The sequence below is a fragment of the Diadema antillarum genome, unplaced genomic scaffold, assembly GCF_040938485.1.
Source record: "Diadema antillarum isolate AM-2024a unplaced genomic scaffold, OU_Dant_1.0 scf00000108, whole genome shotgun sequence".
Classification (NCBI taxonomy): domain Eukaryota; kingdom Metazoa; phylum Echinodermata; class Echinoidea; order Diadematoida; family Diadematidae; genus Diadema; species Diadema antillarum.
The window spans coordinates 510,556-526,559 of NW_027270997.1; the positions used below are offsets into that span (position 1 = coordinate 510,556).

The following is a 16,004-nucleotide window of genomic DNA, read 5'->3' on the forward strand; positions in this document are numbered from 1 at the left end:
CTTATTAGAAAGCATCCCTGCTTCTGTAAGGGAGTGAATCAGAAGTTGATGACCATCCATCACTGAATTTAAAGATTTGATGTCAAGACCTTGGGTGACGGCAACTGAAATCATTATTTACCAAGTTTGGGTTGCCCCATGTCTCATTCAAATCTAATAGAAATATGAGAAAGCCACATTCACATGGCTGCACAAGAGAGGAAAGCTATGTCTTTCACTCTGCAATGACAGCGATTTCATTTTCCGCACAAATTAATCTAGTCTTATCTCAAAGAGTGTGAAAAGTGCCAATGATTAATTCTTCTTGGCATGCTAGAGCAATTATTACTGATTTTGTTGCATTTCTTGCATTTTGTTTTTACATCTATCCAACTTGCATACTTCGTATATCAAAACTGAAGTGCATAGAACAAATATCAAAATTCCAAGCAAGTACACTTCTGATAGGCCCATTTCTGGGAAAGGGGAGGGGAATTTCACAAAAAATGGGACTTAAGAATGTCTTTCCCAAAACTTATGTTGTCATCTTAAAATTTGGAAGTAACTTTGAGAGGCACCAACATGATTTTTTTTTTTCTTTGTGACAAAACCACAAGGAGAATCTGGCGTGAGTTGCAGCAACCAGTTTATATGTTTGTGTGCTAACCCTTCTACTTCCTGAACTCTCATGGGTCTCTTACAACACCTATAGGAATTTTTGGAGTCTTAATTGAAAAGGGTTAATGGCAATAAAAGAGACAATAAAAGCAAACTCCAGAAAGGATAATATATATTTGGATGGACTTACAAGTTAGCATATATGTCTACAGCATGCAGCACCAAGTATATTCTGAACTGTTCATCGGGATTCCATAGAACATGTTATTCTATAAATCAACAAAGTCCTTTAAACCTTTTTAAAGTTGTTGTTGAGGGGAAAATTCTGATAAGAAAGGCATCAGTTTGCTAGGCTGGGTATTGTGAAAAAAAAATCACAATTTTAATTTCTTAAAGAAGCCTTGCAAATAATAAGTTACTACCTCAGAAATATTCATATATCTGTTTTCCAAGAATAGCTTAGTCTTTTGTTGTACTCAACATCTGCATGCATTAGTCTCCGAGATGAAAAATATGACTATGATCTTAACATAGATAGATCTCACTCGAAATAGATTATAAACAATCTAAACTCTATCAAATACATCATTCAAATATAAATTACAATTATGATTGAATCACACAAGTATTTACATACATGCATTGCTTAGGCTCTCTTTAAATCCCTCTACATTTCATAATTCAAAATTCACAAATATCCGCTAATGCTGTCTGACAAATATAATATTTCTCTTCTCTTCAATGAAGAAAATGGAGTCATCCATGCAAGTCTGTTGTTTTTTGTGGTTTTCTATTCTTACATATATCCTGCTTCATTCATAACTGTATCTAACAATCCAAGCATGTACTTCACGTCCGTACAATGCATTCTTCTCGATGAGTTGTAAACTATTTACAATTCATTCTTCCTGAACAACATCTAAAATTCTGCTGTAGTACTGTTTACTTAATAGTGTAAGGTATATTTTCTGCATCTCATATCAATTTCTAGCTAGGATCATGTGAGCCTTTTCCTTTTACAATATGGCAGTAAAGAAAAATCCACATAATTTGAATTTTATTTCTCAAAACTTGTAAAAATCCATTTAACATTTGAAGTCTTGTTGCAGCCCATAAAAAGCCATCCCCCTGTTATCTAGGATACTCAATCACAATTTTGTTTGTTATACCAAACACCATCAAACAGAGATAGAGAAAAACGAAGTCAAGACATCTTTATTTCTCAAAAATAAAATTTTTGAACTGTAATAGGTTTCAATTTATATAGATATGAATATCCAAATGCCCTTTAAATGTCATATATGTGCTTGCAAGTAAGACCAAAATGACATAAAGTATGTTCCTTCAAAAAATGAAACACATAATCTAACTCCCGTTTTAAAAAAACGACAAAACAAACAAACCCAACATTATTATCAAGACGCGCTTTAATGATAAACATTGATTGATTGGTAGTGACAATCTAGAGGCGTAACCAAAGAGTAGGTGGGATTAGAAAACACAGAGAAGTAACTCTCTGCCTATAATACCCCATGCCGTGTCACATCGTCAGAATATCTGATACATCAAAGACTTAGATCTAAGATTCTTAAGACGGATGCAGCTTGTTCAGGTGGCGGTAGAGGGATTGTACATAGGTAAAGACACACTTCCAGTCTGGGTTGTTCTTCATCATGATCATATCATCCGTATCCAGCAACGGCATGATGTCTGCCTCGGACCTTCAAACAGGGGAGGGGAAGGGTGGAGAAGGGAGGGTGAAAACTGAGTTAATCACTTTATATAAGAACAAATGATGTCATCAGTTCATTTGTTTCTTTATTTGTCAAATTTCCATTTTCTCGATGCAATGAAAAAAAAAAATTGGGGCACTCAATTACTTGTTACTACACTGCACTCCAGTTGTAATGATAAAGGTTACAATGAAACTCTCGATATGACGAAGTAAAAATCGTATATCTTTATATACTTTTTGTTCAGCTGTAAAGAAATTTTGATGTAACAAAAGAATACTACTGGTCCCAAGGACTTTACAAACTTTACAGCCCAATGGAAGCTAGCACCAATGATGTTTCACAAATTATTTACATGACACCCAAATATATATGAGGATTGAGTAAATGTAGCAATATGAGTAAAACACATCAGCAAACACATTGACGTTCTGCAAGATGTATCGCTATCGCGAAAAGCTATCGCCGCGACGTTTCATGACTTTTTTCTTTCAAGTGTCCCGCATCTTTTGACACCAAATTTGCCATGCCTGGCGCGCGGTTCCGAAGTTGCGCATAAATATGTACGTGCATGTCAGACCAAAAATTGCTCAAAAACGTGAATTCATGTACAATTTCAATGCAAACTGTGCTTACAGGCAAATTTCATAAAAGCATGATTATTTTGGTGTTTTATTGATTAAAATCAATTAATAACATATTTTCTTGTTCGGAACAATGTCGCCGACAAATTTCATTGAAAAAACAATGAAAAACATAAAGTAAAAAAACAGAGAAATACATAAGAAATTCAAAAAACAATAAAATACTTAGGAAATTTTTTCTGATGGCACAATTTTTTTCCCTTACATTTGCTAAGGACACTAAAAAGAATATTTACACAAAAAATGTGCCTGTTTTGAGCTTTATTTAGTGATTTACACCAAATTGTCTGATTTCATGCATCATTATGCATAAATTAGCATAACTACTATATAATGCATAAATTACCATAATTTAGCACAAATGACAACTTACAAAAAAATTAACTTCATGGTACTTTAGATTACGTCATAGGCAATGTGTGTGCCAATTTTCGTCTCGATAGCGCGGTCAACGGCCGAGATCTGGAGGGGGGGCCTCCAGCCATAATAACTTCATAAATAATCCCAGCCTATGCAATGGTAAAGCTAAATTCTCCTTCCATGGTACTCACTCTGCCGTGTTAAACGCCAGATCAAAGTTGCGTCTCCTCTGCTTTGGATCCAGGGTGTTGAAGTCGAAGGAATCCGGGTAGAAATGGTGGATCACGGCACAGAACGCGAGTCCATTAGCCCACGATGAGGAGAAGTTGGTCACATTTACTCCCTGAAAAAAAAGAAGATTTCATTGTTGAAATAAAAAAAAAAGTCATAAAAGTACAAATATAGGTGTAACTTTACAAAAAGGCACATCCAAGACACATTTGTCTGTATATTTAGCATCCCCACACTAACCAAACTCCTCAACCCAACAAACTGTTCTGAAATTCAGCTTGCAGCTCATGCTTATCCATTACCTCTCGCTGAACCACAACTTGAGGAAACTATATGAGAAAGATTGTTTCTTTTTATTCATAAGTGCAACTCCTCTCTACGTTCAATATCATTTGCTTTCATAAATAAGGCAAAATCAAACAGACAGAGTGGTAAATGTTTCATTAACATTCAACACGAAATTTTGAAAAAAATAGTTTGGGGACATCAAAAGTTCACATGTTTTCATAAAATAGCGATGGTAATTACAGCCTCATATGAAAGTTGGCTGAAGTGATTGATGATGTCACTACCACACAAGTGTCCTATATACCTGCAAACAATTCCTAACTCGATGACTATTTTGGGACAGAGGCAGTACTTTTTAAATCAAACACCAAAGGACAGCTTTGCATGCAAAGCTGTGAGAGAGTTGCAAAATTCCACCTTTCTGTTAGTATGATTCCATTTCATCTATTTCCAAGTCCCTTTGAACATAAGAGAATTCGCCCTTCGAGTAATTCACTCGAATCAATGATCCTTGATGGAGAGAACAGGAGTATTAAACAAAAAGCCTGGTGGTCAAAAGAGATAAAGTATTCAATTTCACAGATCTGTCACATTTGTTCAACTTTTAATTATCATTCCAAAATACTTCATAAATGGAGAGAGATCTCTTTCCAGAAGAATCATCCTTTTTTTTTTGTACTGCGACTCCAACCCTAAGCATCTCTTGAACGGAAGATTCTCCCACCCAGCAGACAAGAAACTGGTGATCACCGTAACATGCAGTCAATAATGAGAACGAAGTGCACATCACAAGTGTGAAGCAGTTGAGGTCCTTGCAGCTGAGGTCCAAGGGTCACTATCTGGCCCTGGAAGCTCTTGGGTCACATATGCTCTATGGGGCCTTATTTATCTCCGCCAAGGAAGGAGGTTAAGTGATCATTGGCGTTGGTTTGTCTGTTTGCAAAATAACTTAAAAAGTTGTAAAAGGATTTCAATGAAACTTGCAGGAAAAGGCAATATGACACTAGGAACAGACTATCAAATTTTGGTAGTGATCCGGGAATTTTTATGGTTTTTTTGAAGGATTTTGGATCTTTTGGCATATAAGGTCAATGAACTTGGGAGTTTTAGCTATGAGTTCTGGAGGTTTACATACAAGCACTAAAGCGTGTGCTCTGCTGATGACGTAAACAAATGGCCTCTATATTGGGAAATTGCATGCATGTTTTGTGGAAATGAGTTGCTGGCTTGGCGGAGGTCTGCGCTCTCCGAGTGCTTTTCTAGTTTTGACATTCAATGTTTGGATATTTTGTCATGAATTAATTCACGACAAAACTGAAGCTGGATTGGAGAAATCTAAATTCCAAGTGGAGACACACAGCTAGAGCTGGAAAAATAAAAACTGGAATGGGAGAATGGGAGATTTTGCAAAAATGGCCTTACAACAAGAAGAGATCTCCCGCCAAAAGTGGGAGAGTTGGAATCTCTGTGTGTACTGACGGGGGAACCACACCCTCCTCCCACACTCACCGGATACCCCCTCGTGACTTTCTGCGCCCACTCCAGCAGCTTCTGCTTGATGGTTTGGGCATTGTTGACCCTCATGCCACCTCCACCTCCCGCTCCTCCACCACCACCACCACCACCACCGCCTCCGCTGCCACCAAACTTGTTCATCAGCGCCGCCTTCCGGTTCTTGGCCTCCTCCTCCTGCTTCTTCTTCCGCTCGTACTCCTGCTTCTTCCTGCGAGATGGAGATGGAGATGATGAGGGGATGATTCAAAATGATTGAAGTTCCTGTCCCCCTCTCTCAAATTGGCAACATTTTGCAAATTTTCTTTCTGATTTTGTGCAGATTCTAATGAATTTAACCAGTTTCGACTAACCTTTTCCAAGGAGATGCTGACAAGCGATACAAGCAGATAGGAAAGCAAATATGTTTGTGAAAGAAAACTAACAGAAGTATGCTCAGCAATTACAGCTTGCTGAGCTTAGTTTCTATTAGTTCTCTTTCATAAACACATTTGCTCTCCTATATCTAAAAAAAATCTTGTCAGCATCTAGTCAGAACAAATTCAGAGCTGCCAATTTTTGAATGACAAGATGATAATTTTTTCAGCAAAAATCCCTCATGGGGCTCAATGGGTTAACCGATTGAGGATGAGCAGATTTTGCTATAGCATGCAATTCCCATAGACACCTGCCCAAGTAGCTACATTGTCAACTTGGGACTAGTCTTCAATGGGGTAAAGGTCCTGTTAACCTTTGTGAACAGTGATTTAAACATTTTTCAAAATATGACATTTATTGCATATGTGTAGGTCTGTTGTACCACAAAACATGCTATCCTGTAAATTTTTGCAATAAAGCCTGAAATATAAGGAGATATCTGTATTTTTCTCAATAAATCGTAACTGTAGACGGTTTAGCGTGGAAAGATTTTTATTACAACTATTGTTCACATTTTGTATAATTAACAATACTTAACATCGATTTTACAGATTCAAAACTTTACAGTGGTTGTTTCTATCCCTAACTCACATTTTAGAACTATTTTAAAGCAGTAATGCTGGGTTTTTGTTTCATCTGCAAATGGTAAATTATGCCTAACGAAAGTGTTGGGGGAGGATGCCCACAAGACTCACCTCAACATTTGCTGCTCCTTGAATTTGATTTCATCTTGTTTCCTCTTCTCCTCCCTCTCCTTCTTCTTCTTCTCCATCTCCTCATCAAACTTGGTTTTGGCTGCAGATATCATGAGCAACAGAGAGTGGCAGAAAGCCATGTCAGCATTTTCCTTCACGTATAAAAATGGCGAGGTGTGCATCTATCACATGTCAAGCAAATAAGCCAAAAAAAAAAAGGCCCAAAACTACATGTACTTGTGGCAAACTGCACACCATTCTAAACATGCAACTACAACATACCACTGTATTTGCACCTCCTGCAAACTTTTGAGTGGTTGCATTCACAGAACTCAAAATCTATCTAGAAATAAGCCTTTATTTGCAAAGTACTGATGGCTTTTTACTAGATAATAGTGTCCCCTTATAAAGCACTGAAGTCCGTCAAAAATGATGCTCTTGGCACTGTAATACATAACCAACATGAACTATATGAAAGATATGAAGAGATGGGTACAGGTGCACAGTACAAAGATTGTGCTTTCCTGAATCTACTGGGTTCCACTCTTAATGACTGTGATGTACTATCTCATTTGTGTCTGAATGTCGGCCATTACATTGCCACATTCGATATCATAGTTTCCATTACTATCAGTTTAAATACATCTAAGTCTGCATGAATGTATCTACACCATGCAGCTGTTTCAGTTTCCAATAACTGGTTTGGAAAGTCTTGGTTTGATTAGGTTTTCAAACTTTTCAAACATTTTAATACTTAGACTTTCAGGTTCCCCAAAAGCCAGAAACATTTCCAATGCCTTAATGTCCAATGCATTGAACACTATACAGCCATGGGCATTGTTGCTGATAATATCTTTTTTAAAAATTTTTTTGGCAGGTATTCCTCCAATCTTGCTCGGAAATTAAATGCCCATTGTCGAGAAATTTTCTGAAAACCAAACTCACAGAAAACAAACTCCTTTGCCCTTTGTTTCGGAGCCAACAACTCCAGATGTAAAACAAAAACTGCGAATCAGAGTGACAACTTCCAAAGTCCTTTAAAAATCACACAAAATTTCATGATGAACTTCAGAGAGTTTGTGGTAAGTTTTCTAATATTGGTTATAGATGAAAGTATTTCAACAAGTTGAACACCCTAACATTCAAACATATCAACTTAGAGTGAGATATAGAAACTTGGCCTAATGAAAAAGATGATTCTCTCTATCTATAGAGATGTTTACAGAACTATTGCTCATAATTATTAAAGTTGGCAAATTAGGACGGGAATTCTACAACTATATGAGCAGTATCTTGTACCTTACAATAGAAATCAATGACATTTCTAATTAGCAAATTTTATTGAGAAGAGAATTAAGACTTAACCATTCAAAACATGTGTAATCAGTATGCATTCTATCATTTCTTAGAGCAGTAGGTTTGTGCAGTGACAAATAACCCAAAGTGACGATATAATGATGACTTGAAACGTTAACACAATACCTTCTACGATGCGATGCATACGTGTACAACAAATGAGTATGGAATCTAGCTATAGAAATGTATCTACTTCATGATATGGACTGAGTCACAGAACAATGATGGATATTACAGGCAACTTCATGTGTGAGCATGAAATGTCTTCACTAAATTGGTCATAGGTGAAAATGAACCACATAGCTATCTCTGGATGGTGTTCATGAGCACATGCTATTCACACATGATTTGTGTCTCATCCCACTAGCATATCATTATAAAGTCTTTCAGTTATCAGTTAGAATTATCACCTCCTGGTCGATATCTCTGTTAATTGCCATGGTTCTCATGTAATTTGACCTACTCCAAATAACATATTATCTACATGAGTTCATGCATTCTGCACAAAATACAAGCACTTGTCATCAATATCACTATCTCTAGCTTTTCCTTTGGCTATATATCTATCTCATGTCTGTGGCATTTATCTACGTGCTGCATTATGGTTTATAAATTACTTCAAAAATACGTTCCATCTTCAAACCAATCTTCATTCCCTATATTTCATTCAAAGCAACAAAACAAGCAAATCCAATTCATCAGCTGACCCATATGCACTATCAGTAAGGGCTACATCACATTAGAGTGTATCGAGCCAAGAAATGCCCAATGAATTAGAAAATTTGAAGATAATTTGCCTCCGTTGCTGATACTAGAATAGTTTGTAACATGCTTGACGTTCTTCATAGTCATCAGCTACTCATAGGGATTCACAGAGATATGCTGGAGCCAATTTCTTATTTTTGACATGTTCCCCCCAAAAAATATGCAAATATATCTTCAAAATTTTGAATTCGTTGGGCAATCGTTGGTTTGATATGCTCTAGTGTGATGCAGCCTTAATTTTACAAACACTTCTGATCAAAAGCCTCATTCTCCTAGTCCACCCTTGCACATAACAAATGCAAAGCTTTTCTTTTTATGATGCAGATGACAGATTCTCATCAAATCAGTCTGATTTTGCCAGTGCAAAAAAAGATAATAAAAAGGAAATAAAGATCAGCATCAATTCAAATATTTCCATTTCATGCAAATACCTAGACTAGGATAAATGCTTTGGAATTCCTAACTTCACACCCTTTGCACGTGATAACATAGCTTATCTTATAATACATATGACTCTGTAGCTATCAAATAATGATATTCATCCAGTTTCATAAAAGGCTAAAGGCCTTTTTCAGACCTAGAGTAAGGCCATGGATGCTATATTATATGTCTGCATTCATGCTGAAAATACTAAAATATGTGGTTTGTTTGTTTGTTGTTTGTCATCGTACTTTATTCTACTTCAGTGCTGATCTACTCTATTTATCTGCAAAAGTAATTGGGGAGAATAATAGTGTGATTGCATCGAAAAAGTAGGCCTATATTTCTAAGCATCTGGGTAACATTAGAAGCAACTAAACTGTACATATTGTAGGTGTGCCTTGATATATGCAAGAAAAAGAAAATGATACACAGTCTAGGAACATATTGAGCAAACACTTGAACAGAATGAACAACTTGTCTCTTGCTTATGATCTGCAGTAAATATTGGGGAGAACAAGGGCGTGATTCCACTCTGAGAAAGTATATTTCTAAGCACCTGGATGACACTAAAAGCAACTAAATTGTGCCCTGGTATATGCAAGAAAATAATATCTGACATCCACATACATACTGAGCAAATACTCCAACAGACTGAACAACGTAGCTCTTGCTTATGTGTGGAATATACATCTAGACTTTGCTTGCTAAAGTGTAACATAGAGCTCTGATGTGAAACAGACTACTCAGTATTGCTTGTGGGTGATTCTACGGAAGATTGCACAAAGCATTGTTTACATTGACCCATGAAGCTCAAGAAACCACATTTCTTTGTGGTGATGCTGACATTTTCAATCTTAATTTTAATAATTAATTAGGCCTACTAGTATTTTGCAATATACAATGAAGATGTATTTATTTATTCATTTATAATCATTATTATTATTATTATTATTATTATTGCATTTGAGCCCTATTGTAGTCATGTAGAGTATTAAAGTGTGATGCCACAGCCATTCATTACCATAGAAACTGGTTTGAAACAACCTCATTTGGCCTAAAAGTTCATGTGTGCACCTGGTTCAAACCAAAACTATAACAAAAGACTGTGACATCATCACTTCGGTATACTCTATACAGTTATTAACTTTGGTTACAGACTCATCAAAAGCCTCTAGATCATCTACAACAGTCAGGTCATTAAATTGGCAACATGATTTACAATTGTAGAGTATAAAAGTGAATGATCAATCTCAAATTGGCAAGCGATTCACATTTTTTTTTACTGATTTAGTGTAGATGTAAAAAAATACAAGGAATAAACCAACTCCATGTAATCTTTTCCTAATTATTATAAGATATAAGGTAAAATTGAGAATTACCACTCAAATTAGGACAAAATAACGATTTCAGCATCAAAATTATCCCTGAACTTCATGGGTTAATGGAGGGACGAAAGCTACATCCTTGTCAGCTTTCTATGTATCTATGCAATGATAAAAATTGTGCTCTACCTCACCAGAGATTCTCACTTTCATTGACCGAATACATTGCAAATTTTGCGTACCACAAGAATCCACCCGTTCAGAGCAAATCACAGCCCCGGTATGGTTTTTTTGATGGCAAAATATTTCAGAGAAATTGGTGATTTTCACCTGAAAAGTTCCTTGCAAAACTTTCCACAATATTGAACCTATGCTGTACATAAATATCAAATGCAACAGAGAAAGGCTGGTGAGGGCCGCATATCCAAAATATCACAAACACATAAAGAGTGTTGGTAGATAGATACAAGGAGGATAATTATCGTAATTATTATAATGGGGGGGGGGGGGGCTTCATGGAAACATCCACATCAGTGTAGGAATCATTTGATATCTCTCCTGATGCAATTTCTTTATGTCACCTTTGTTTTCTAATATATAATTTTGAAATGAAATAAAATGCCTTTGTATTTGCCATTTTACCAAAAACTACACTGGAGCTTTCAATCTTGTGATGTGAAAATTGCAACAGTCCATGAAATGACTGTTTGACCTTACATGCAATTTGAGCCATATAGCTGAATGAACAGAGCAACAATTTCAGGAAAAAAAAGAGAACTTTTTCGAGGCATATCATAGTCGTGCACTTTGCAAGCTTGATTTAGCAAATTGAGAAAACACATTCGTCTTAAGAAAGGTATGTGGCCAAACTGTCTAGTCATGTTATTTTCGGGTTTTTTCATGTCACACACAATTTCAATGGATGGACATGCCTCATAAAAACAATTTGTTTTTCAATGCTTAACTTGTCTTACAATTGAAAATATATCAAGATTTTACAATACTTTCTTATGAGAAAGTTTCCACAATGCAAATTATTTCGTATTTACTGTAAATCTCCATGCAAAATGCAATGCCATTCAAGCAACCTTATTTTTTTTCTTTTTTTTAATCATCCATCAAAAAATTATCAGGCAATAACAACCAGAGAACAATGTTATGCATACAACCATTCATCCATCACCAATAGGCAAGAACATACATTACACTAAGAAGCTCTTTAATGGTGAAACGTAACGTACGCATCCACATTTTCAAACGCAAACTATAACTAAAGTCATTCTTTAAGAGGTAGTGGCCGTCACTTGAAAGAGTAGATAATGGGGATGGAGTGCGTAAAAACAAAAAAGAAATATCAAAGTTTTGGGTAATGGTGATAGTGGATATGATCTAAGGCCCATTGCACAAAAGATTCACTGTAACAGTTTCATTATAGTTTTAAACACATGCCGTAGTTACACAGGGCAATGACCTCATTTCCTACATGTTACATCAGTAGGTGCATCTACTTATGGCACGTAGTTATGGTCTTTAATGCAATGGGGCCCCTAGTGAACATGTCATTCCATTGCAGTGTATTGCACTGCTTTTGTTTTTGTTTTTGCTTTCAGTTTCACACACATTTTCATTGGACAGGTTCCTTTAGCAATTATAAAACAGGACAACTGGACAGAACTTTGATCATCAAAGAAACACGATAAAAGTTGAGGGATTTCTTTTTGGTTTTGTTTTTATTTTTGGTGGATAAACTTTAAATCACATTTAAGCTGAAATATTGGCACATGTCACCATTTTGTACCAATAGGCAATGTTTTAAGGAAAGAACAATTTCAAAAGAAACATTTTAATGACTAATGGATCCAAAAAGACGGCAACTACCTGTATTCTAGGCCTTAAGTTGATGGTTTATATTAGCTCTAGTCTCAGCAATTTTTTTTTCTTTAAAGCTTGGTGGCAAAAAAGTATTAATAAATTAATACTACAAATAGCTTTAGGCAGCCAATAGTTGTTCACTTACATCAACAGCCAAAGTTGGACAAACTATGGGCAGCCACATGTGCACTTTCTTTTTTTATTCACAAAATGCTTGTGTTACCCTTTGAACATTCCAAAACAGAAAAAAATACCCAAATACCAGTTTGAAACTCGTTACCTGACTCTGCGCTGATGGATACTGGAAAAGTGTAAAACAATCTATGGGCGTGAGTTCAGGGAATGCATATGATGTAGTCATCATAATGACATGGCATGACATAGGTGGTCATGTGATGTGAACACTGCCCTCTATCAACAAAATTGAGCAGCAGTTTCATATATGCATGAATGCGAAAGAAACATGAAACATGATGGCGGTGTTTCTCTGATATCACACCAACTTGATCAATGATATGCAGTCAATGATAATATGCTTTTAATGGTTTCATGATTCCTTTGAAAAATGAAACATAAAAATGTGTGCACACGTTTTCTGGCTGAGCAAAATTGCCAGCACTTAATAGTAATCTCTAGAGAACAGAGAAAAACATGCATTGATATCCTACACTTCAGCTGGGAGAACTCAACATAGTTTTATGTCCTACAAATCAAATGTCTATGATAGGAAATGTGTGCGGTCTGCTTAATGATCAGAATGAATAAATGACAGACAACCTTTACACTCACTTGTGAGCATTACATGAACTGTATTACTTGCAATTTTAAAGTAGTAAATATGTTATGTATTACTAGTATGTGGCTGTATAGAATCTCTACAAAGTATTTCATGAAACCAATTCAACATGGTGTGTTGGACAAAGACATGTCCATAAATATATTACATATAGGGAGCACAAAAATCTTTATAAACAAGCTTGATAAGCAGAAATGATAAAAGGATGTCACTTTCATATCATGGATAGATATTTAATTACAGCTGGAAGTACTCTAGAGTTTCATCAATTCTTTTACTCAGTTTCATGTTATCTATTCCTCTGCGTCCTAACGAAAGAGGTATATCAAGTTTTGCAGAATGGTAGGACCAGTGTGAGAGAACTTAGATTAAAATATTATCATACCTTTAGAACATAATCATTGTAAGAGCTCAACGAAACATCTATGATACATCTTCAAGGATATAGGCAAGAACTTCTTTCTACTATCTCATTTTATAGTGAAGCTTTGTTAAAGTCTTGAAACGTGTGATATCATTCTATTGTTTTCTGTTTTCTCAAAAAGAGTGCTAAAACTGCTTCATCATATCAGACGAGAATCTTTGTTTTTTCTCCAAACTGCTGGTAAGCAATGACTGTAATTAGCAGATCATACTTACGTCGTCCTTTGGGTCCGGTTGTCGTTGTCGATGACGACGAGCTCTGTTGTACTGTTTTCGACATGCTGACTGAACTACTGCCACCGGGTCCTGGGCAAAACAGGGTGAAGAAAAAGTCCAATCAGGAGAAAGTGATAAATCCAATATATAAATCCAAACGCTTGGGTGTGGTCGGGAGTGCAGCTGATGGTGGTATCTTCTTTAAAAGAAAACCTTTTTTTTTTCCAAAATATTCTGTTTTCCCGGTCAGAAATCTTGTCACAAAACAAGATCGCCTCAGAAGTTGAGAGTAATGATTACATCACTCAATCAACACCAAGACTTTGAACGGGGATCGCTTGGGATGCACTTGGATAAAAAGCCCTGGGCTGGCTGCTGGATTAAGTTGGTGCACAGGTCCAAGAGACGGGGCGAGCTACAAGATGGATGGCAGTGCACACGACTCCAGAACAGATGACACCGGCATTCCTTACACCAACTTTGGCTTGGATGGCATTAAGGCTCATGCCATGACGACAGCCGCTTCAACCTTAACCCTCTGGGTGCTCCCCTCCCTATAAAAAGCAACTCAGCTGCAAACATTCCTTGGAAACTGTGCACTGCCATTGGCACCCGAGTTGGTAGGGGTTAACGGGGAGGCAGTGTAATTGATCACAGTGGTGTGGGAGTTGAGATCTCCCTTGCTAAATACTAACATGGCCTTCTGGAATGACAAAGTGCGGTTAAAGGACAAGTACACCTTCATATTCATGTGGGTTGAGTGAATGCAGCAATAATTGTGGAACATATCAGTGAAAGTTTGGGAGAAATCTGACAATCCGTTCAAAAGTTATGAATTTTTAAAGTTTCTGTGCAGTCACTGCTGGATGAGAAGACCTACTGCAGTGTATGATGTCACATGCGTAGAACAGTATAAAGAAAATATAGAGAGACTCTTACTACAGTCTATTTTTTTCCAAAAGAGTGCACATTTCCATGACTTGTCACGGACATATGTAAAGGAGGCAAGTGAAGTGTTCTGTTATTATGTGAGAAAAGTGAAAATATGCTGATTTTTCTTTATATTGTAGTACACATGTGACATCACAAGCTGTAGTCGTCTTCTGATACAGCTAGTGACTGAGCGGAAACTTAAAAAATTCATAACTTTTGAATGGAATGTCCGATTTTCCTCAAACTTTCACTGATGTGTTTTTCCAATATTTTTTGTGTTGCTTGAAGGTTTTCCAATATTGCTGCATTCATTAAATGTTCATGTCTATAAAGGTGGACTTGTCCTTTAAGGTAAGGAAGAGGGGCATATGTAATGCTAACATACACAGTGATGATTTTCTTGTATCTCATCTCCTAGACAGGCCACACATCTCCATTTCTTCTTGGGGTGTGTTTTGTTTTGCTCTGCTTTGCATTGTTTTGAATACTGCCAGTTAAAAGAAGAAAGCAAAATTTAAACCAATCTTTAAAATGGCTTGTGGTATGCTGATGTCAAGGGGGCGGGGGAATGATAATAACAAGGGGTGAGCTATCAACTGCACAGATCATTATCCATTCAACTCTTGTCATGTGACTTACATTCTGTGCATACTGAACATGATAATCTGTCTTTAACTGAACTCACAATCACCTCTAGAATTTTGGGAGCTTAAAGACGCAATTCTAGAGCAAAGGTATTTCTAGGAATCATCAATGGTCAATATTCTTTTGTTGTTGAATCAGTTTCAGATATGTTAAAACTGCTGTCCAATATTTACCTAACATGAAATCATCTTTTCTCCACAGTAATTCAATTGATTCAGTTGTGTATTTATATAAAAAAATATGTGTCTGATATTTATGTGTGTGTGTTAGTGAGTAGCAATGCATTTAAATTCATTCTTTCAAATTAAAAGTTTGAATGCGAAAATAGATAAATTCCATTTTCACAGGCTTTTTTAGTAAGGACATGATAAGATAAAGAAAAAAATGAATCTTTTCAATGATGCTGCACTCATTACATAACAAGAAATGTATTTGAAGATACCATCATAATTATCACATATATTCTAATTACTCTCTCTGTTTTTCATCTTAAATATCTCAGTTGACGAAAATGGATATACTGGTTTTTGCATTCAAATTCTTCATGTATACAGTATCTTGTCTTGTGTTGGGGAATTGCCCTCTGCAATGGCATGAAGTAATGCCTTTGACTTCAGAGATCAAACCTTTCCGCATGTTTTGGTCCCAACCATGTTCATACATGAGCCAACGGGGGTACATTAAGCGCACACGTAGGCACGAGCATTCAAACATGTTTACATGCCCAAATTCCTGGGATGGTCTCGGCATTAGTTGTGCTGCAGCGCCATCTCTTG

General features: G+C 36.4%; 1 pseudogene; it reads right to left on the minus strand.

Moving 5' to 3' along the window:
• Positions 1-2,026: 2,026 nt before the first annotated feature.
• Positions 2,027-16,004, minus strand: part of LOC139719294 (uncharacterized) — a 178,603-nt pseudogene continuing 164,625 nt past the window's right edge.